We start from the raw sequence: 22254 nt of genomic DNA, 5'->3' as shown, positions 1-22254 counted from the left end.
GGATGAAAAACGTTCGCCGAAAAAAACGAGACTACATATACCAAGTGACAATAGCGAAGATGAAGAAAGTTCATATAAAGCTGAGTCTGACAGTGTATCTTCAGAATCGGAAGATTTAGAAACTTTAAAAAAAGTCGAGAAGCCTCCAAAGAGAAAGACAAATATAAAAAGGCAACGTTGGTCCGAAGCTAATAAGAAGAAGTTGTATGAATTATTTATTGGCGCAATAAAAGTAAAAAAAGCTCCATCTAACGATGCTATGAGAAAGGCCATTGCAGAGCATGATTTTCTAGCTGGAAAAACTGTGGAAACATTACGTACATTCATCACGCGAATGTACACCAAACCGGAAATGTGTAGTCAATTTGCATAGGATAGTTATTCCGTTAAATTTATACTAATTAAACATTTTTATTTTTATTTTTACATTGATACTTTCTAATTCGCTAATAAAGCGTCAAATGGCATACTCATTCATAAATCGATTATCGATTAAAGTTTTATTACTTAAATAAAAAAAAATTTAAATTAGCTTCTAAAGCATCCTATTATTAAAGTTAATTATTAAGTCTTTTATAAAGTTACACTATTGAAAAGTAACAAGATTTTTGAATGAGTTCATAAAGTATAGAATTTGTTACTAAGCTTCATAAAAAAATAATTTAAGTTTATTTATTAAAATAACAAGATTTTCTTATCTGCTTATAAAGCATCTATGCTGTTTCTAAAATTTATAAAATAATAATTCAAGTTATATTGTTAAAATAACAAGCTTTTGGAAACAGAAAATGAAACTAAATGTTTTTTCCATGATGTAATTATTTATTTACCTTTGACTGTACTTTTAGTTGTAATGACAAGAAAATTGTACTTTTGGTTCTAATTATAAAAAAGTTGTCATGATTAAATAAAAAACTGCTTTGAAGAAAAGTCTACTTTATTATTTCTATTTTTAGCAATTTTTTTTAGCGATTGGACTTCTTCTGACTTGCATCAAGATACATATAATAAATATGGTCTTAAAATTGTTTGTAGATTTGATTATATCTTTGGCGTCCAATCCATCGAATTTCATCGAGGGCTTCGAGCCTCTCTAATGATTGGACTGGAAGACCAGCTATGGTCCTTATTACAGGCTCGTTTGAATGATTGTTAACAAAGGCTACTTTAAAAGGGGCTCGCAAACTGTCGATGAAATTCGTAAATTACAGTCCAGATACTCGCAGAGAGTGTAAGAATGCATTCACAAAGCGATCATTGCCAACGTTCGAAAAATAAAAACATGGATTCATTAAGGCTCGTTCGGTACGATTTTTTCTACAATTGGGTCTTATATGAAGCTAGACTGGTAACTAGGAAGTGCAGTTAACATACGCGCAGTACGCACTGCGTAGCCTATGGTATCCATATAATTATTGAGTAAACGTCGTTTTTTTTTCGATGTAAAACATTTTTATTTTTTTAAATTGTTTTAGTGTTTGTTTTTAGAATTATTGAAGATAATTTGCTTCAGTAAACGAGTCGTCAAGTATGATGCCGCCAATGATAAATCGTATTAAACACAAATTTAACCGCTGTCACGGACAATCAAGTGATCGTCAAATTAAAAAAATTAACTAAGATTGAGAATCATTTCGTAAGCTTAATTATGCTTTCTATTATTATTGATTGAGCTGGCGATTTACACCTCTTTCTTTACGAGCTAATGAACCAGAGGCATCGAACTTATGAAATTTTAGGAAAATGAAAGTCTTAAACTAATAAGATTCTGGCAAAATATATCGTAATAATAGTTTGCAGTAGGGACTGTATGTAAGGTCATAAGTTCATAAAATTTATGATATTTTTTCAATTATTTTAATCGTTCAAAATAATTTGACCTAAGTAAACAAGTAGCCGTATGCCATGTTGTCTTATGATGAATCATATGAAAAAGTAATTTACCGAGTATCGCGAAAAATCAAAATAGAGCAAAATAGCAAAATAGAGTATATGAAATAAAAAACCTATACTTTTAGAATTATTTCGGAAGCTTAGTTCTACTTTCTATCATTTTTGAATCGTCTGCTTATTTTCATCTGTTTCTCAATGAGCTATCGAACTAAAAATTTCAATTCAATGAAATTCCGGCAAAACATAACGTAATGATAGTTTGCAGTAATGACTATGAGTCCCAAAGAGTTATTAATAGTTTTTCAATTAAATTTATCGTTGAAAATGATCAACCTTCGTGAGCTCGTCCTAGCCTATCACTTCAGTTACTGATAAATCATATAAAACAGTGATTTATCAGCTACCCCGAAAAAACCAAACTGAGAGAACGATAGGGAAGTAATTTGCTTTCTAGATTATTTCGAAAGCTTCTTTCTATATACAATTATATTTATTTTTATGAGAAAGTTCTCAAATTAATGATAATATATCACTATTATTCAATAAATTATATCTATATATTAAATAAATTGAAATGTCCTGGAATATTACGCTTCACGTACATATATACTAAGGTTTGCTACATCCTTTGTGTCAGATATTGAATACTTGCAATGAGTATCGCAAATGACGTCTTACAATTTTGAGGTGTCTCAAAATTTATTGAAGTATTCTTACCAACTCGTAAACCAACATCGTTCTCCATTTTAAAGTAATGTAATCGAAATAAACTTTTTGCTACCGTATTGTACAATCTTAGCAGACATTCTTGTCACTGTCGTTGATCCTGTTGTCATGAATGTTTCGTCTCGATTGAATTTAATAATAATTCTCAATACTGTATGTCTTTGACTTACTTACTTCTGACTGATTTCTCATTCAAAGTAATAAAAATAAGCAAATGTTGTCTCGACAAATTTTTGGAATAGTTAGAAAACCAAATTTACCCTCAGTATAACAAGGATCTAGTTCGCCCAATTAATCGACTTAGTCATGATTTCTACTTGCAAATTTTATTTAAACCGCGATAGCCATGATAAATAACCAAATAACACTTGTGACGATGAAAAACTATTTATGTGAAGGCTTTGCATAGATTTGATTGTATATCATACGTCTTATGAATTTTCTTGCTAGTTTCCAATCAATGACGCGGAAAATGTTGAGCATGTGTAAATGCTTACGCGAATGCTTTTTAAGTTATAAATAATCATGTGAGCAGTAGAAGCTGAGAAAAGGTCGGAAGCAAACGTACAATTACAACTAACTTTTAATTTGAAAGTGTTTATCTGGAATTATACTCCGGTTTGCTTAATCCTTTGTGTCGGATATTGAATACTTGCAATGTGTATCGCGAATGACGTCTTACAATTTTGAGGTGTCTCAAAATTTATTCAAGTATTCTTACCCACTCGTAAACCCACATCGTTCTCCATTTTAAAGTAATGTAATCGAAATAAACTTTTCGCTACCGTATTGTACAATCTTAGCAGACATTCTTGTCACTGTCGTGAAAACTGTCGTCATGAATGTTTTGTCTCGATTGAATTTAATTATAATTCTCAATTCTGTATGTCATTGACTTACTTACTTCTGACTCATTTCTCATTCCGAGTAATAAAAATGAGCAAATGTTGTCTCGACAATTTTTTGGTATAGTTAGAAAACCAAATTTACCCTGAGTATAACAAGGATCTGGTTTGCACAATTAATCGACTTAGTCATTATTTCTACTTGCAAATTTTATTTCAACCGCAATAGCCATGATAAATAACCAAATAACACTTGTTACGATCAAAAACTATTTATGATAAGGTTTTGCATCGATTTGATTGTAAAACATACGTCTTATGAATGTTCTTGCAAGTTTCCAATCAATGTCGCGGAAAATGTTGAGCATGTGTGAATGCTCACGCGAATGCTTTGTAAGTTATAAATAATCATGTGAACAGTAGAAGCTGAGAAAAGGTCGGAAGCAAACGTACATTTAAAACTAACTTTTAATTTGAAAGTGTTTATTTGGAATTATACTCCGGTTTGCTTCATCCTTTGTGTCGGATATTGAATACTTGAAATGTGTATCGCGAATGACGTCTTTCAATTTTGAGGTGTCTCAAAATTTATTCAAGTATTCTTACCAACTCGTAAACCCACATCGTTCTCCATTTTAAAGTATTGTAATCGAAATAAACTTTTTGCTACCGTATAGTACCGTATAGTACCGTATAGTACAATCATAGCATTCATTCTTGTCACTGTCGTGAAAACTGTTGTCATAAATGTTTCGTCTCGATTAAATTTAATAATAATTCTCAATACTGTATGTCATTGACTTACTTACTTCAGACTCATTTCTCATTCCAAGTAATAAAAATGAGCAAATGTTGTCTCGACAATTTTTTGGTATAGTTAGAAAACCAAATTTACCCTGAGTATAACAAGGATCTGGTTTGCACAAGTAATCGACTTAGTCATTATTTCTACTTGCAAATTTTATTTAAACCGCGATAGCCATGATAAATAAGCAAATATCATTTGTGACGATCAAAAACTATTTATTTGAAGGCTTTGCATAGATTTGATTGTATATCATACGTCTTATGAATTTTCTTGCAAGTTTCCAATCAATGTCGCGGAAAATGTTGAGCATGTGTAATAGCTCACGCGAATGCTTTGTAAGTTATAAATAATCATGTGAGCAGTAGAAGCTGAGAAAAGGTCGGAAGCAAACGTACAATTCAAACTATCTTTTAATTTGAAAGTGTTTATCTGGAATTATACTCCGGTTTACTTCATCCTTTGTGTCGGATATTGAATACTTGCAATGTGTATCGCGAATGACGTCTTACAATTTTGAGGTGTCTCAAAATTTATTCAAGTATTCTTGCTAACTCGTAAACCCACATCGTTCTCCATTTCAAAGTAATGTAATCGAAATGAACTTTTCGCTACGGCATTGTACAATCTTAGCAGACATTCTTGTCACTGTCGTGAAAACTGTCGTCATGAATGTTTCGTCTCGATTGAATTTTCATAATAATTCTCAATACTGTATGTCATTGACTTACTTACTTCTGACTCCTTTCTCATTCCGAGTAATAAAAATGAGCAAATGTTGTCTCGACAATTTTTTGGTATAGTTAGAAAACCAAATTTACCCTGAGTATAACAAGGATGTGGTTTGCACAATTAATCGACTTAGTCATTATTTCTACTAGCAAATTTTATTTAAACCGCGATAGCCATGATAAATAACCAAATAACATTTGTGACGATCAAAAACTATTTATTTGAAGGCTTTGCATAGATTTGATTGTATATCATACGTCTCATGAATTTTCTTGCAAGTTTCCAATCAATGTCGCGGAAAATATTGAGCATGTGTAAATGCTCACGCGAATGCTTTGTAAGTTATAAATAATCATGTGAGCAGTAGAAGCTGAGAAAAGGTCGGAAGCAAACGTACACTTCAAACTATCTTTTAATTTGAAAGTGTTTATCTGGAATTATACTCCGGTTTGCTTCATCCTTTGTGTCGGATATTGAATACTTGCAATGTGTATCGCGAATGACGTCTTACAATTTTGAGGTGTCTCAAAATTTATTCAAGTATTCTTACCAACTCGTAAACCCACATCGTTCTCCATTTTAAAGTAATGTAATCGAAATAAACTTTTTGCTACCGTATTTTACAATCTTAGCAGACATTCTTGTCACTGTCGTGAAAACTGTCGTCATGAATGTTTTGTCTCGATTGAATTTAATTATAATTCTCAATTCTGTATGTCATTGACTTACTTACTTCTGACTCATTTCTCATTCCGAGTAATAAAAATGAGCAAATGTTGTCTCGACAATTTTTTGGTATAGTTAGAAAACCAAATTTACCCTGAGTATAACAAGGATCTGGTTTGCACAATTAATCGACTTAGTCATTATTTCTACTTGCAAATTTTATTTCAACCGCGATAGCCATGATAAATAACCAAATAACACTTGTTACGATCAAAAACTATTTATGATAAGGTTTTGCATCGATTTGATTGTAAAACATACGTCTTATGAATGTTCTTGCAAGTTTCCAATTAATGTCGCGGAAAATGTTGAGCATGTGTAAATGCTCACGCGAATGCTTTGTAAGTTATAAATAATCATGTGAGCAGTAGAAGCTGAGAAAAGGTCGGAAGCAAACGTACATTCAAAACCAACTTTTAATTTGAAAGTGTTTATCTGGAATTATACTCCGGTTTGCTTCATCTTTTGTGTCGGATATTGAATACTTGAAATGTGTATCGCGAATGACGTCTTTCAATTTTGAGGTGTCTCAAAATTTATTCAAGTATTCTTACCAACTCGTAAACCCACATCGTTCTCCATTTTAAAGTATTGTAATCGAAATAAACTTTTTGCTACCGTATTGTACAATCATAGCATTCATTCTTGTCACTGTCGTGAAAACTGTTGTCATGAATGTTTCGTCTCGATTGAATTTAATAATAATTCTCAATACTGTATGTCGTTGACTTACTTACTTCTGACTCATTTCTCTTTATGAGTAATAAAAATGAGCAAATGTTGTCTCGACAATTTTTTGGAAAAGTTTGTAAATTAGTTTCCCCTGAGCATTACAAGGATCTCATTTGCACAATTAATCGAATGGCTTTAGTCGTTTTTTATAATTTTAAATTTTATTTGAATGTGCATACTATTGATAGAGAACCAAAAAATACTTATTACGATCAAAAAGTATTACCTTGGAGGCTCACTGGATTTTTTTTGTAAATTATACGTCTTATTAATTTTCTTGCAAGATTTCAATCAATGTTGCGGAAAATGTTGAGCATGTGTAAATGCTTTCGTGGATACTTTGTAAGGTATAAATAATCATGTGAGCAGTAGAAGCTCAGAAAGGTCGAAAGCAAACGTGCATTTCAAACTAAACTTAAATTTTAAAGTGTTTATTTAGAATTATACTAAGGTATGTTTCATCCGTTGTGTCGGCTATTGAACGGTTGCAAAGTGTGTTGCGAATGACGTCATAAATTTTAAAGGTGTCTTAGTCTTTATTCAGGTAGCCTGACTGATTAGTAAGCCTGCATGGTTTTCCGTTTCAAAGTATTGTCAACGAAATAAACTTTTCTGCTACCCCCATAGTTCAATCTAAGTAGAAATCCTAGTCAATGTCGTGAAAACTGTCATTATGATTATCTCGTCTTGATGAAATGTGTTACTGCTCATTAATACTTTATCTTTTCGTTAATTACAGTTTTCAGAACGATTACCTTCTACAAGCAATGTAAGGAGCTTAAGTTAATTATTGTCTCGACAATTTTTTGAAATATTTCTTAAATCAGGTTCTGTTTCAGTAAGGAAAGTAGCTTCATTTCAGAATGAATTGAATTGCTTGAATCATTTTTTCTATTTGCAAAGTCATTTGCAACTCGATACCCAAAAAAATAATTAGATAATATTATAACGAGCTAGAAGTATTTCTGCGGAGCTCGCATTGATTCGATTGTACCATATAAGTGTTAAGGATTTTTTCGACAGATTTTCATCAATGTCGCGGAAAGTGTTTAGCATGTTTTCATGCTTTTGCTAATAATCTGTAACTTATTTATAATCACGTGGATAATTGAAGCTGAGTACGATTAAAAGCAAGTATATATTCCAAACTTACCTGTTATTTGGTTGTGTATGTTCTTGATTTAACTGAGAAATGTCACATCCGTTATGACGGCTCTCTAATATTTGCAAATAAACTGTTTTTAACCTTTTCAGCATGCCCCGATAGTTTTTGCTACTGGTCATTAATACTGAATTTTTACGATTACTACACTTTTTTAACGGATTATTAATTAGAAGCAATCAAAAGATACAAGTATTTTTCCCTAAACATCTTGGAATATTTTGTAAATTAGGTTGTTACTCGATATGGTGGGGAGCAACTCTACGGAATGAATGGAATTCTCAGAATGACATGTACTATTATTAAATCTCATACACAATGCGATACTCCTAAAAAATAATCAGCTATTATGATGACTAGAAGTATAGGATTTTCGATATATGGTATTCTTCAATAGTCAATTTTTTTTTTTTTTAATGAACAAAGCGAATATTCTGTTTAGAAAAAAAGAAATAATTGTTTATTTCATACCCGGAAACTTTCAGTGTTTTCCGGGCCTTACCGGAACCGTTCATGATTCTTCCGGGGACACCCGGAAAAAGTATTTAGTCATATCAGTTTTCCAGTCCTTCCCGGAAAGTCGACAAAATCCCGGAAAATGTAACTGTTTAGCTGAAAAAACCCCGGAAAGATGTGTTGTTCATACATATGTATGTATGTATGTAATATAATAGTTTTATTAGTGATGAGGTTATTTTGTTTTTGAAATAGATTACTTATCTAATAATGTTTTTGAAAAATACAACAGCAATTCTGTTCTGCTGCTACGTTGTTGCTGCTTCACTTTAGACACGAAAATCACTTGCGGCGGTCAATGCACGCGGTGCCGAAGTGTGTCTGTCTCACTCGCTCTAACAATCGACTGCTTCTGCTGCTACTGCTGCTGCTCGAATAGAGACTCGTCTACACTGATTGTGTTCCCATGAAAAATTTTTTCATGGGAAATTTTATAAACAATTTTTATAAACAATTTTTTTTTCATGAAAAATTTTTATAAATATATTTTTTTTCATGAAAAATTTTTTTCTTATCATGAATAAATAAATTATTTAACAAATAATTTTTTTTCATACACTTTCTTTTTTTATTTAAAAAATTGTTTTGCGACCCATTTTTGAATTTATATATAAAATTGAATATAAAATTACTTCAGGACTTCAGAATGAATATAAATAAAGAATGGACGTTTATAGGGGTGGAGGGGGTAGGAGGGGGGGATGGGGAGTAAAATTTTGGCTTTAGGATTTTTTAAAACATATCAAAAGCGCATCTAGATCGGTGTCATTCGAAAATTTGAAGAAGTTTTATTTTGACCCACATTTAAATCGGGTTTCCCAAATGGACTATGGAGGAAAATAAAGCCCAAAGTTATTTTTGGGATTCTTTGTTGACAATAGTACTGCTAAATTTTTCATCAAAAATTTTTAGTCAGAATCACTCATATACGCCGTACACATATACCTAGCAGACGCACACGAGTCTCTCTCCCCAACAGTCATACACCCACGCTACACCGCGGCTACTACAATAACACGCATACGCTCTGTGCCAGGCCCTACAATAGAAGCCCGCGCCGACACAACTCATATACGCCGTGCGCATATACATAGCAGACGCACACAAGTCACTTTTTCCAACGATCATACACCCGCGCTACACCGCGGCTACTACAATAACAAGCATACGCTCAGTCCCGGGACTTATAATATAAGCCCGCGCCGACGCGAACTCATATATGCCATACGCATATACCCAACAGACATATACACGACGTGTTCCATTTATTATTCCAACGTACTTATAAGCAGCAGTTTCGAATATAGCAAAAATGAACTCCTAGACTATGAGGTAATACTCAAGGTCTGAACAATTGATTAAATAACTACAATTAGTTATAACAAAAGTTGGAGGTTCCTTGGGAGATCTCTAGCCTGTAATATCATTTTCTAAGTTTTCTTTGGTTAAAAGTTACCTACGAACTTTACTTTCATCATTATAAACCCTACTTTTCGATTCATGACCACAAAGCAGCATTGCTACTCTTATTATGCTGAGCATAGCGAAGTCGTTCTACCTGCAACTTCGCATTTTTTATCAACTTTTTGTGTCAACGGTTTCTCGTGAACGGGTGGACCGATTTGCATAAAGCTAATTGGGTTTTGTTTATTTTTGTCAGACGGAGTGCTGATTGTATAATCGTTATCTGCATTGTCACCCCTTATGCACTTATATGCACTTTTAATGAAAGTTGCATTTTTCTTAAATAACATTGAAAAAATTATTGTAGTTTAGCATTTTTCATCTGTTTCCTTGAAATTGCTGTATTTCGTCTGAATTTTTTTTTTAATTAAGCGAAAACTCGCGCTTGCGTTAAGGGTTGGGTGCATTTCGTGATTCGGCGTTATAATGCAGCTGTATGCACTTGGATGCAGTTTATGCATTTTTCATATGTTTCCTCGAAATTGCTGTATTTCGTCTGAAAAATTTTTTATTAAAGCGAAAACTCGCGCTTGGGTTAGATGCTTCGGCGTCATAATGCAGCTGGATGCACAGTCATACACACAGTGTCGTAATTATATAAATAGTAGTGAATTTAGTGTGGTAATTTTTTGTCTGTATTAATTTCGTTCTAGGTTTCGTTTCGTTGGTAAAATTGTCGCTGTCGCCTCTTTGAGTGAATGTAATGGACGCCGGGTGTTCAGTTTCAACTTGGAAGATGAAAACGGTGTCGTGCGTTGCGTATGTTACAATGATAATGCTTCGAAATATTCACAGTTGATACGGGTGAGTAGTTTTTTTTTCTTTATATATGTATCATAATTTGTGTCGTAACTTTGTTTTTATCAATAGGTTCCAATGGTGTGGCAATTGTGCAATGTGAAATTGCAGCTCGTCCGTGATCGTTTATCTGGATAAGATGGCGAGTTCAAAATTGAGATTACAGATGAGACAACAGTTGTGGAAGTAGTAGTTCCGCATGGCATGAGTGTACGGTTAGAGTCTTATTTCACACAATTTTGTGACATTTGGGAAAAGACCATCGATCGTCCAATAAGTACCTATCTTTATTTTTGTTTTTTTTGTTTCTTTGTTTTTTTTTTTTGGTTGCAGATGTAATTTTGTAATTTTTTTATAGATATTGCCGAAATAGTTGAAAGCATTGGGGATCTTGAAATATTTTTGCCTGGATACCGGCGACGTACAAAAAAACGTGTTATCAATTTAATTGACGAATATAAACAGACGGTATAGTAAATTGTAATAGCTGATTAGTATATTTTAATCATTTTCATCGTGGACTTTCTCTAATTCCACAGTTGCGGTTTATTTTGTGGGATGATCTGGCGGAATCTAAGAAATACCTCGTGAAAGACGTTTTAACCATAAAGAGCGTTCATTTAAACGAATGTGACTGCAGCAGATGTACTCTTGATGAATGTGCTGGCGAGCGTTTTATAGGTTACGAGCTGCCTTTAGAAGACTATTCAATGAATGAATCGTGGGAGCGTTTTCGTGGATATATTGTTATTTTAATGTCGTGTAATTTTACAATCGCTACATTGAACGTAATTGTTGTACGTCGCAAAATATGTAGCCCGGAAATGTTTATATAAAATACCGCGCACCTTTTGTTCGCACTTTTCATTTTATAATTGTTTATATGTTAAAAATACGATTGTCGGTGAAAAAATTTTCGTTTTTCTTTGAAGTTTTTTACGAATAAAGAAACTGAATATCATCGTGTCGCAGTACGAGGCACACCGTCAATTAAATGTGTATTCGTGACCGGTTAGATATACCTTGTTTCTTGAGCGTTGTTGTTTTATACGTATGTGGTTCGTCAATTTGTTTCAAATATATTGTATCGTTGTTGTAACGGTCGACTGAAATATGTTAATATTTTGATTGCAATGTATGTATAAGCCTTCGCCTTTTGCTACACAACATCCGTATGTCTTTCTCCATAGTCGTTAATTGTTATTTTTAATAATTATGTATTGGCGCATGTTATTGATTAATAAATTTGCCTATTTATTGTTACACGGAATATATTGTCATACAAGGCTACCGGAAATTAGGATTTAACGGCACAGATTTACCCTATAACATGCTGTATTTGCTGCTATAAAAAGCAAAACCGAGCATTGCTCATCAATTTGTCAATGATATACAGGGTTACATGCGTTTAATTGGCCGTTTTGTCCGTTAATTGAACGTATTAATCCAGAATATTCATCAAACAGGCTCTATTAGGGTCTTTTAGGTAACTGAATACGGGGCTGCCGGAAATTAGGATTTATCGGCAGATTTACCCAATAACATGCTGTATTTGCTGCTATAAGAAGCAAAACCGACCTTTTCCAAGGATCCCTTGAAACCATGGATGTATAGATAAAATGCACTTAAAAAACAGTCTTTTCATGTTGCAAGTACTTACGACATAACAATGCGAAAAAAAATTTTTGAAAACCGTGGAGACTAGCTTATATCATTGCTCATTATTTTGTCAATGATATAAAGGGTTATATGCGTTTAATTGGCCGTTTTGTACGTTAATTGAACGTATTAATCCAGAATATTCATCAAACAGGCTCTATTAGGGACTATAAGGTAACTGAATACGGGGCTACCGGATATTAGGATTTAACGGCAGATTTACCCTATCACATGCTGTGTAAAAAGCAAAACCGAGCTTTTTAAAGATCCCTTGAAACCCTGGATGCATCGATAAAATGCACTTAAAAACAGTCTTTTCATGTTGCCAAGTACTTACGACATGAAAATGCAAAAAAAATGTTTGAAAACCGTGGAGAATCGCTTATATCATTCCTCATTAATTTGTTAATGATATAAAGGGTTATATGCGTTTAATTGGCCGTTTGTCCATTAATTGAACGTATTAATCCAAAATATTTATAAAACAGGCTCTATCAGGGACTATTAAGTAACTAAATACGATGCTACCGAAAATTAGGATTTAACGGCAGATTTACCCTATAACATGCTGTATTTGCTGCCATAAGAAGCAAAACCGAGCTTTTCCAAGGATCTATTGAAACCATGAATGCATTGATAGAATGCACTTAGAAAACAGTCGTTTCATGTTGCAAGTACCTACGACATAAAAATGGAAAAAAAATTATTGATAACCGTGGAGACTAGCCCATATCATTGCTCATTAATTTGTCAATATTATAAAGGATTATATGCGTTTAATTAGCCGTTTTGTCCGTTATTTAAACGTATTATTCCTGAATATTCATAAAACAGGCTCTATTAGGGACTTTTAGGTAACTGAATACGAGGCTGCCGGAAATTAGGATTTATCGGCAGATTTACCCTATAACATGCTGTATTTGCTGCCATAAGAAGCAAAACCGAGCTTTTCAAGGATCCCTTGAAACCATGGATGCATCAATAAAATGCACTTAAAAAACAGTCTTTTCATGTTGCAAGTACTTACGACATGAAAATGCAAAAAAAAATTTTTGAAAACCGTGAAGAATAGCTTAAATCATTGCTCATTAATTTGTCAATGATATAAAGGGTTATATGCGTTTAATTGGCCGTTTTGTCCGTTGATTGAACGTATTATTCTAGAATATTCATAAAACAGGCTCTATTAGGGACTTTTAGGTAACTGAATACGGGGCTGCCGGAAATTAGGATTTATCGGCAGATTCACCCTATAACATACTGTATTTGCTGCTCTAAGAAGCAAAACCGAGCTTTTCCTAGGATCTCTTAAAACCATGAATGCATTCATAAAATGCACTTAAAAAACAGTCGTTTCATGTTGCAAGTACCTACGACATAAAAATGGAAAAAAAATTATTGATAACCGTGGAGACTAGCCCATATCATTGCTCATTAATTTGTCAATATTATAAAGGATTATATGCGTTTAATTGGCCGTTTTGTCCGTTATTAGAACGTATTATTCCTGAATATTCATAAAACAGGCTCTATTAGGGACTTTTAGGTAACTGAATGCGGATCGCCGGAAATTACGATTTAACGGCACAGATTTACCCTACAACATACTGTATTTGCTGCTATAAGAAGCAAAACCGAGCTTTTCCTAGGATCCCATGAAACCATGGATGCATCGATAAAATCCACTTAAAAAACAGTCTTTTCCTGTTGCAAGGCCTTACGACATGAAAATGTAAAAAAAAAAATTTTAAAACCGTGAAGACTAGCCATATCATTGCTTATTAATTTGTCAATGATATAAAGGATTATATGCGTTTAATTGGCCGTTTTGTCCGTTATTTGAACGTATTATTCCAGAATATTCATAAAACAGGCTCTAGTAAGGACTTTTAGGTAACTGAATAAGGGGCTGCCGAAAATTAGGATTCAACGGCAGATTCACCCTATAACATAATCTATTTGCTGCCATAAGAAGCCGAACCGAGCTTTTCCAAGGTTCCCTTGAAACCATGGATGCATCGATAAAATGCACTTAAAAAACAGTCTTTTCATGTTGCAAGTACTTACGACATGAAAATGCAAAAAAAAATTTTTGAAAACCGTGGAGACTAGCTTATATCATTGCTCATTAATTTGTCAATGATATGAAGGGTTCTATGCCTTTAATTGGCCGTTTTGTCCGTTAATTGAACGTATTAATCTAGAATATTCATAAAACAGGCTCCATCAGGGACTATAAGGTAACTGAATACGGGGTTACCGGGAATTAGGATTTATCGGCAGATTTACCCTATAACATGCTGTATTTGCTCCCATAAGAAGCCAAACCGAGCTTTTCGAGGATCACTTGAAACCATGTCCTAGAATATTCATAAAACAGGCTTTATGGGACTATAAGGTAACTGAATACGGGGCTACCGGAAATTAGGATTTATCGGCATATCTACCCTATAACATGCTGTATTTGCTGCCATAAGAAGCAAAACCGAGCTTTTCCAAGGTTCCCTTGAAACCATGGATGCATCGATAAAATGCACTTAAAAACCAGTCTTTTCATGTTGCAAGTACTTACGACATGAAAATGCAAAAAAAAATTTTTGAAAACCGTGAAGACTAGCTTATATAATTGCTCCTTAATTTGTCAATGATATGAAGGGTTCTATGCCTTTAATTGTCCGTTTTGTCCGTTAATTAAACGTATTATTCCAGAATATTCATAAAACAGGCTCTATTGGGGACTATAAGGTAACTGAATACGGGGCTGCCGGAAATTAGGATTTATCGGCAGATTCACCCTATAACATGCTGTACTTGCTGCCATTAGAAGCAAAACCGAGCTTTTCCAAGGTTCCCTTGAAACCATGGATGCTTCGATAAAATGCACTTAAAAACCAGTCTTTTCATGTTGCAAGTACTTACGACATGAAAATGCAAAGAAAAATTTTTGAAAACCGTGGAGACTAGCTTATATCATTGCTCATTAATTTGTCAATGATATAAAGGGTTCTATGCGTTTAATTGGCCGTTTTGTCCGTTAATTGAACGTATTAATCTAGAATATTCATAAAACAGGCTCTAGTAGGGTTCTTTAGGTAACTGAATACGGGGCTACCGGAAATTAGGATTTATCGGCAGATTTACCCTATAACATGCTGTATTTGCTGCAATAAGAAGCAAAACCGAGCTTTTCCAAGGATCCCTTGAAACCATGGATGCATCGATAGAATGCACATAAAAAACAGTCTTTTCATGTTGCAAGTACTTACGACATGAAAATGCAAAAAAAAATTTTTGAAAACCGTGGAGACTAGCTTATATCATTGCTCATTAGGATTTATCGGCAGATTTACCCTATAACATGCTGTATTTGCTGCAATAAGAAGCAAAACCGAGCTTTTCCAAGGATCCCTTGAAACCATTTGCAAGTACTTACGACATGAAAATGCAAAAAAAAATTTTTGAAAACCGTGAAGACTAGCTTATATCATTGCTCATTAATTTGTCAGTGATATGTGGCGACTCACTTCACCGCAGTCTTACATGTATAATTAAGTAATTGAACTGCTAAAATGTTCATCTATTGTTTTATCCTCGCCAGGCGATAAAACTAATTAATCGTTAAGTTCAGTTCAGCGGCAACCTCCGAGACGAGCTAGTCTCAAATAATAAAGCTCCTCACTGTTAAGAATATTTATATTTCTTGTCCTTCGTTCCTACAATTTGGTGACCCCGACGTGATNCATCAATAAAATGCACTCAAAAAACAGTCTTTTCATGTTGCAAGTACTTACGACATGAAAATGGAAGAAAAATTTTTGAAAACCGTGGAGACTAGCTCATATCATTGCTCATTAATTTGTCAATAATATAAAGGGTTATATGCGTTTAATTAGCCGTTTTGTCCGTTAATTGAACGTTTTATCCCAGAATATTCATAAAACAGGCTCTAGTAAGGACTTATAGGTAACTGAATACGGGGCTGCCGGAAATTAGGATTTAACGGCAGATTCACCCTATAACATACTGTATTTGCTGCTATAAGAAGCCGAACCGAGCCTTTCCAAGGATCCCTCGAAACCATGGATGCATCGATAAAATGCACTTAAAAAACAGTCTTTTCATGTTGCAAGTACTTACGACATGAAAATGCAAAAAAAAATTTTTGAAAACCGTGGAGACTAGCTTATATCATTGCTCATTAATTTGTCAATGATAAAAAGGGTTATATGCGTCTGATTGGTCGTTTTGTCCGTTAATTGAACGTATTATTCCAGAATATTCATAAAACAGGCTCTAGTAGGGTTCTTTAGGTAACTGGATACGGGGCTACCGGAAATTACGATTTATCGGCATATCTACCCTATAACATGCTGTATTTGCTGCCATAAGAAGCAAAACCGAGCTTTTCCAAGGTTCCCTTGAAACCATGGATGCTTCGATAAAATGCACTTAAAAAACATTCTTTTCATGTTGCAAGTACTTACGACATGAAAATGCAAAAAAAAATTTTTGAAAACCGTGGAGACTAGCTCATATCATTGCTCATTTATTTGTCAATAATATAAAGGGTTGTATGCGTTTAATTGGCCGGTTTGTCCATTTATTGATTGTATTAATCCAGAATATTCATAAAACAGGCTCTATTAGGGACCATAAGGTAACTGAATACGGGGCTACCGGAAATTAGGATTTAACGGCAGATTTACCCTATAACATGCTGTATTTGCTGCTATAAAAAGCCAAACCGAGCTTTTCCAAGGATCCCTTGAAACCATGGATGCATCGATAAAATGCACTCAAAAAACAGTCTTTTCTTGTTGCAAGTACTCACGACATGAAAATGTAAAAAAAAATTTTTGAAAACCGTGGAGACTAGCTCATATCATTGCTTATTAATTTGTCAATAATATAAAGGGTTATATGCGTTCAATCGGCCGTTTTGTCCCATAATTGAACGTATTAATCCAGAATATTCATAAAACAGGCTCTTTTCGCGTATTTGGTGACTGAAAAAGTTGTTTCCAAAAAATCATGGCATTAGGCTTTGCGTACGGTGACGCATAGACGCGTGAGTGCTAATGCGCGGCACAAGATCGGGATTCGAGCCGAGAGCGCATTGGTACTCGACGGCTTCTCCTGGGATTTTCTTGCGTGGACCCTGATGGTTCTCCGACGTCACTTTTGAGCAATCCTTGAAAATCTTTTGTCAATTAACTGCGATTTTTTAGTAATTTAAGAATATTTGCAATTTACTAGCAGACGAACAACTTCGAAATTAATTGAATAAATAAGTGACTTTTCGATTTAACCTATTTTCCTTTGTGATCATTTCGCGAACCTTTTCGCGAAATTCTTCACAAATTGTACACTTTTTAAAACGGACTTGCCAACGCTCAAGGCGCACTTGGTGGATGGCTAGACCTTCTTTTGTGGTAAGACGACCAGATAGGCTAACCGGAGCCTAAGTAATAAAATAATTAGACTGCAGGGCGAGCATAGGCTGCTGTCTAGACCCTCGCACGTCACAATGGCGCCTAACGTGTTGCAAACGGGGCCTTATTAATCGAATTACTCAATTTAAGTAAAAGTACTTTGAGCGAGAATTTCCACCAAGTGTCGAGCTGAATTTTGGAATTGGTCGCGTGCGTATCGAAGTAAGTGAGAGTGAACACTGTGACAGTCGTGTTACGCTGTCATAGGCCTTTTCCCTCTTCAGCACGCAGTCTCACTGTCATCGGACGTAGACACAAAAATGTATCTGACGCAGCAGCCGCAGCGATGCGCGTGTATGCCAGGGTGTGAGTGCGAGAGAGAGTCCCCGTGTCATCGCACGCGGAATCGCCCGTCTTCTTCTTCCTTACGGAGCAAGGGCCGGCTAATTGGTCTTGTGACCAATTAAAGCGGCTTGCGAGCACGTGAAGCGCGTGGAGACAGAGAGATACTCGGTGATCGTGGATGAGTAAGCATCGTGCGCGTTACTCTGAATTCGACCTCGTCGCGAGATAATAATTACGATTGAACGCGGCAAGTGCGTTACGCGAGATTCGCCCGACTTGCGCAACGAATTGAATTGTGAATTAGAATCACGTTATCTTTTCCGTTATTGCGATTTCGCGAACTGTGCAAGCCAGCAGCGGCCCATACGAGCGAGAGGGTCAAGCCAGCTGCGATTACAGCGAGCGGCCATCGACGGCATACAACAACTGTAAGTACCTCTCGAGTACTCGGCCTCTTCTCCGTGTGCAATCGCGTCTCTGTGTGACTGAGAGTGTGCCCGCGATTGCGCTGCTGCGTTCGCTATTTCAAAGTCCGTTTAATAAACACTTCATATTTTGCCTATATTATTCCCTGTTTTAATGTATGTATTAATATATGTAATAATTCCGTTACGCGAGGACTCGCATCGCCTAAGATTTCTCTACGAATATTGTAGCGGTCACGGAAACCGTTACATGGCGCCCAACTAAAATTGGTAATTAATTAGTAATTGTACGCGAAAAAAAACATTGTAATTACGTGGGTGCACCGTTGCGTAATACCCAAGAATCGTGCCTATAGATTACCGTATGTAAATTTGTTGTAAAATTGCTATACGCGAAAATCGCAAACTCATCGGCCCCAGTAAAATCAAAAGAAAAAACGACATAGCAGCAGCGTCACGCGTGTATGTTGTATGGAAAAAGTTACGTAGAACATAATCAAAAAAGAGGAGTGAATTTGTATAACTTCAAAATAGTCAGGCAACAGAAAGACCTGTAACTGCGTAGTTAGTAATTCGCGGAATTCAAAAATCGGAGCGAGTCGCTCTACGTAAACAAACGGTATAGTGCATAGCGCGAGCGACACACGAACACCCATACAGCTGCACGCACTATAGGACGTACAGTGTGCGAGCAGCTGATACTGCGTACGCGAAAAGAAGACATCAGCGCGATCGAATATCAAGAGAGAAGACAAATACGACATGACTATGGATCTCAACGACAGCACGAAGCGTCAATACAAGCTATATGAATTCATCGTAGAGCTCAACGCAGAGACTCGAGTCGCATATCTCGAAGAATTGGAGTTAAAATCCGACGGTGATCGCGACTACCAAGAGCAAATCTTAATCAACCGGTTGAAAGGAAACTATACAGCAAATGATTTTGCTCCAAGCGACACCGCATGCGACAAAGCAACAAGTCGAGCGAACCGCGACGAAAAACTACTAAATTTAACGACAAAATTAAATTTAGATACGAGCGAGCATGATGAGACGTCGGCCAGCGAACAGCACGAGAAAACGGCAGATCCAACTGTGCTCGATGATGATATTAGAACGTTAATAACCAAAATGCAACGAGAACTGCAAGAGACAAAAGAACGAACTAGTTTGGACATATGCCAGCTGACCAAAAGCAACGAATTACTGGCACAGAAAAATATAGAGCCGCTGTCCCAGCTAGCGAGCAGTTCGCGATTAGACCCGATATTGTGTGGCACGAAACAAAAACACATCAACTTTCATGATACCTTCAGACTTGACTATTATAATCGCGACATTGCATTAAGTTCACCAATAGTCGACACGAAAAGTGCAGAAAAGTCACGTCAGCATGCGTCACACAAATCATCACCGTTTTCTGCAACGAGCGCCGCGTATGATCCGTCTATCATAGCGATGTAGGCGCAATCGTTCGCAAATGCAAGGTCGAATTTAACGGTGAAAAAGGCAGCAGCTTGGAAGAATTTATCCAGCGCGTGGGCGAGTGCCGGCGACTGGCACGCTTATCCGACGAAGACTTGCTCGACAGCATCACCGAGCTGTTAACGGGCCAAGCACGACTATGGTGCCGACAAGAACGATCAGAGTGGACAAAGTGGGAAGACTTCTGCACCGCAGCGCGCCGGTGTTACGGCATAGATCGCCGATACCAACAGAAGCTCGAGTAAGAAGCGCAGCGCCGCACGCAAGTTAGAACGGAGCCCGTAAACCATTACGTTTATTGTCTGCTCACAGTTATCGACAAATTGGCGGAGCCGTGGACATTGCAGCGAGAGTTAGACTTGCTCCACAACAACATGCTACCGTCGCTACAGAAGCTAGTACCTCGATACAAGGCACTTTCCATCGACGAGTTCGTTGAACTCGCGCGCGACGCTGAAAATCTCCACAGCGCCGAGAAATAAGATCAGCCGCCAATACCATCAAAATTGAGCATGATGCCCGAGACAGCTTGGGACGAACCTGAAGCTCGCGAAAAGGACGGCTCGGCGAAGCTCGCGTCGTTGTCAGAGCCAATCGATGACATCGCGAAGATGATCGAGAAGTTGCTCGATCAGAAGCTTCAAGGACTCACAACCGCGATTACGACAGCGGCGTCTAACGTGAACAGCCGCGCGAGCACGAAGAGAAGGATAACGTCGCCCAAAACCAAAGCCAATGCTGACAGGGAGAAGAGCCCGCGCGAGCCAGCCAGTGATAAAAACAAAAACCGTGAAGCTGGACCGCAAGCACATGTCGTCTGCTGGGGATGCAGCTGGCCCGGCTATATTCGATCACGTTGTCCCGACTGTTCGGGAAACGCCAAAAAGGAAGAGTAGATAAGGTCGCTATTCTCCCTACTGCAGTCGACGAAAAATCGGCCTCTGTGATACGACCTGATCCTGACAGGACCGCGCCTATGGTCAACTTCCCGGCGCCGAAGACTCTGAAGCAATTGCGTCGCTTGCTTGGGATGGCTTCCTGGTACCGGAAATTCTTGGAGAATTTTGCGACAATCGCTGAGTCGCTTACACGACTCACCCGCAAGGGAGTAAAATTTACGTTGGCAGAGGATCAACAAAATTCGTTCGAAAAAATCCGTGGCATGCTTGCTACTGCTCCGGTGTTAAACCAGCGGTCGTTCGAACATGAATTCGTAATCCAAACAGACGCTAGGGATACGGGCCTCGGAGCAGTGCTCACTCAGATGATCGACAACACCGAGCGCGTATTGTGTTTTGCGAGCCGCACGATGAATGCCGCCGAGCGAAATTATTTTGTCACGGAACGAGAATGTTTGGCCGTACTGTGGGCGGTTCAGGAATTCCGCCCGTACGTCGAAAGATACCACTACAAGGTGATCTCGGATCACAGTAGCTTGAAGTGGATTCACAATTTGAAGAACCCGACGGACAGGCTAGATCGTTGGGCCCTGGAGCTCCAACAGTACGACTACGAAACAGTCCGTGCGCTGGTGACATTTGAGTGAACTTGCGAGATCATCTCAGCGAGTTGACGGATTTCTATGTTTTTTGGGTCGCTGAAACCGAATTTGAATGTCACCAGGCCGAATTCTTCGTCAATTTTTTGTTATAAACAAATTAATTGTTTAAACAGCTATATCTTGTAAAATATTGAAGATAGATTGGAACAATTTGTTTTTATTTTATTCGTCTTTAAAAAACAAAGAAATTCCATTAAATTAATTGAAAATCCGTCCACTAGAAAAAAAGTTATGCGATAATTAGTGTAAAATACGTCTTTTTTCACCTTTCAACCTCTGTAACTTTGCTCGTATTAGTGCGATCGAGCTCATCGACGTCTCATTTTAAAGGTAATAACCTACAGAATGATGTAACATAATTTTTATGTACGTCAAATTGTTTTTAATGCAATCTGTAGACGTATATAAACGTAATTTTATGACTCTGACGTACTTTCCATTTGTTTATATGCGTTTTTTGCTGAGATAAATTAGTAAAGAAACGTGGCAACTCAGTTCAAACGAAAGTACATCAAAAAACAAAAATTTTAAAGGGTTTTGAAATGAAATTGGTTGAGTAGATGGCAAGTTACAGCCTTCTAAGTTTGAGCGTAGAAACGAGCGAGCGCTTAGGGCGTGCACACTGAGGCAACATGAACTCATGAACCAAGCTCAGAAGGCTGTAACTTGACGTCTAGTTGACCGATTACCTTTTAAAACCTCTTAAAATGTTTGTTTTTTGATGTACTTTCGTTTGAACTGAGTTGCCACGTTGCTTTACTAATTTATCTCAGCAAAAAACGCGTATAAACAAATGGAAAGTACGTCAGAGCCATAAAATTACGTTCATACACGTCTACAGTGTTATCCCCACTAACGCCGAGACCCCTGCGTGCGTCCCCACTCAAACGTCGTGCACTGCTGCACTCGTCTCCACCTCGCGGCATCAGCCAATCAGCGCGCACT

This window comes from Trichogramma pretiosum, unplaced genomic scaffold (genome assembly GCF_000599845.2).
Source record: "Trichogramma pretiosum strain Unisexual culture from Peru unplaced genomic scaffold, Tpre_2.0 scaffold88, whole genome shotgun sequence".
NCBI lineage: Eukaryota > Metazoa > Arthropoda > Insecta > Hymenoptera > Trichogrammatidae > Trichogramma > Trichogramma pretiosum.
The sequence above is the reverse complement of the archived record's forward strand: the minus strand, read 5'-3'. Positions refer to the sequence as shown.